Below are 3,561 nucleotides of genomic sequence, written 5' to 3' on the forward strand. Positions count from 1 at the left end.
ATATTATATTTATTAATATAATAAATAATAATAATTAATTAATAAGCGAATATATAAATATCTGTGTGAATAAGATAAAAAGATAAAAGAAAAAAGGATTAAAACGTTATACAAAAATTTATTCTCACCGAGTTCAACGTCAAAGATTTTTGTCCTTTTTTTTTTTTTTATTTCCTTTTTTGTTTTAAATTGCTAGAATAAAATTAATAAACACGCAGTATACATATATAGCAGAATCCATAGAAAGTTTAAATATGGCGACGCGCGATTATTATTATTATTATTCGCTTGTTCCACCACCCGGTTCCTATCAGCGGTTGTGCCAATCCCGCACATTTATATTAAAAAAAACACAAAAACAAAATATAAACTATATAATAGAAAAAAAAAAACAAGATTGAATGCATACGCGTGTTTGTTGTGTGTGTTTGTTTGTTTGTTTGTGCGTATGGTTGTGAGATAGAGTTAAAATTAATTTACAACGAATGCCTAGTGTGTGTAAAGAAAAAAACAAAAAAAACAAAAGTAAGAATAAGTGCAGAACAAAATGGCAGTAATATTTGTACGTGAAATTAAGATTCCAAGTAAAATCACGCGAAATTCAAACAATCGTTGTTACAAATTGAAAAAATTAATATGAAATTGTACGAATTACCATTGATTAAAGTTTTGTTTATCATTTGAATTTTGTTTAATTTTTATTTTATGAAATAGCAAAGCGAATTTGAAACGGGAAATGAAATAAAATAAAATGAAAGAAACATTTAACGGCCGTACAACACCGTACAATAAATTCGCATATGGGTTAATTGTTTTATTATTTTTGATTTTTTCCCTTATTTTTTTTTTTTTTTTCGTAGTCGCATTTCTTTTTGTAAATATGTAATTAATTTAAAAATAATAGATAAATGCAAAGAAACATTTAGAGAAAAAAAAAAAAAGAAAAAGGAAAAAAAAGCGACACGTACGCTTAGAAATGTAAGATATTAATAAGATCGAAGTGGAATGGATAATTAACAAAGGAAAAAAAAAAAGAAAAAAGAAAAAAATATATAACGTGGCCAACGCAAATGAAAAAAAAAGAAAAAGATCGAGGAATTTAGTGCCTTCAACACAATTTCTACAAAGATTTGACAAATAGAGATCAACAAAAACAAAAAATGAAGAAAAAAAAAACGAAAAGAAATTAAACAAAAATTTCCAATCTTTGCGTAGTAGCCTTTTGAATATAAATTAGTACTTAAATATAAGTCCAAAGTATAAATAAAATTAAAACAGCTGATATAAAAAAAATAACACAAATTTAATAAAATTAAATATATATATATAATATAAAACTATTAAAATAAAAGTGTCAAATGAAAAAAAATAATAAAAAAAAGAAAAGAAATAAGGAAAAAAAAAAAAAAAGAAAGAAACATTTGGCCTTAAATTAAAAAATAAAAATATAAAAAAGAATTAAGGAAACATTAAAGTGCCACGAAAGAAATAAATAACATAAATGAGAAATGAAATATATGAAATGTGTTAAATAATGCGCACATATATATGCACGCACATTACACATACATACATATATATGTATATATTATATTATCGATAACCAAATCCTAGTACAATTCTAATAAAGAAATCGATTAATATAAGAGAGTGTCCTTGACCAAGTTAATTAAAAGTAAACACGTAATACATCAAACACACGCACACATACATACAGACACGAGAAGAATTTGAACAAATTCGTGGCATCAATTTTTTAATCGTACGATTACAGATACAAACATTTCATTCGCTAATTGAAATAACGAAAGCCACGAATTTTTGTTTCTAAATTCTTCTAACACGACGTAGACACGCAATACGTGCGATGCGTTATATAAAATAATATTAATATAACAAAACAAACAAATAATTATAAAACAAAAATGAAGTTATTCAACAAGCCCATTCGCAAGACAAATCATTTATATTATTTTCTTTTTCCATTATGATTATATAATAATAATGATAACGATAATGATGATGATAATAATAATAATAATAATAATTAATTAATTATAAGAGTGTGAAACAACAACAAAAAAACATAAAGCAATGCAAAAACAAAGAAAAAGAAAATAATACGCTTTTATATTCATGTACCTTGTTGTTTAATAATTATTATTAACATTAAGTGCGCGCGTCGTAAAAAAAAAAGAAAAAACGAATAAAAAAAAATATAAGAAAAACAAAATAAATCATAGACGGGGAGAGAGCTGATTAGAAATTAATTAGTAAAAAAAAAAGAAGTGTTAAACAATAGTGTGTATTCAAAACAAATTATAATAGAAAATATAAAAGAGAATATAATACATTTATTCATATTTTTATTTGTAAATAATTAATCATGCACATATCAGTGCGTATACTTATTTTTTTTTTTCTATTAATATTGTAATCGTGTTAATCCTCCCGTTTTTATTTAATTTTTCTTCATCCATTTTTGTTGATTGCACATGTCGGCTGCACTCAAATATAATTTTTTGGATTGATATTATATGTACATATATATATATAAATAATTATTATTACTATTATTATTATTATTATTATTATTATTATTATTATTAAAAATTTTTGTTTATGATTACAGAGCGAAATAAAAAAGATTGTGGCAAGAAACGAAACATTGCAGGTGCATTTAATGTTAATGCACAAACAACCACATTTCTATTATTATTATTATCATTATTACTATTATATATTATTATATATTATTATATTATATTATATTATATTATATTATATTATATTATATTATATAATAATTATATCGTGTATCGTTAAACACGTAATTAAGACGAAATATGCGATTTTAAAAGTATAACTGTTGATATACGAAAAGATAAAAACGAAAAGCGCAATAGAGTACCACTGATATACCTCAGACCCCCATAAACTTCGCTCGGAATAATACGCACACATATAACGACTATATATGTATGTATATATATATATATAGTTTCAACTCTTCGAAAAAACGATAATAAATCGAACGAGATATAAGAATAATAAACTTGACACTTACAATTTTATTATTTTGTTTTTTTTTTTTAAATTTTTCTAGCACGTAAAATTTACTTTTTAACGAGAACAAAAAAAAAGAAAAAACGAAAAAACATTAAAATAAAATATTAGTTGCAACTATGAGTATATAAAACGTAAAAGAAAAAAAGAAAAAAAAATAAAAAAAAAAACAATATTGTTCCATAAATACGTCTGTAAATATATTTAGTCCGATGCGTTTCGAGACGCATTAAATAAATCGATGAAAAATAAAGTATTCGTATTTTATACAGTATTTTCATGGTTTTTCCATTCATTATTTTTTTCTATTCTTTCTCCAACCACTTTCTACATTCTATGATCCTGTTAAACATTTCTTTTTGCGATAAAAATGCAGAAGTTTAAAAAATAATGTTGATTTCTAAGAAAACAACATGGGTGTGCCGAAAAGTATTTTATTTTTACATGCCACTTTCTTCAGCATCCTGTGATCCTTCTAAAAAGCTTATTATCAAA

This window comes from Polistes canadensis, unplaced genomic scaffold (assembly GCF_001313835.1).
Source record: "Polistes canadensis isolate GaletaPanama2010 unplaced genomic scaffold, ASM131383v1 scaffold_229, whole genome shotgun sequence".
NCBI lineage: Eukaryota > Metazoa > Arthropoda > Insecta > Hymenoptera > Vespidae > Polistes > Polistes canadensis.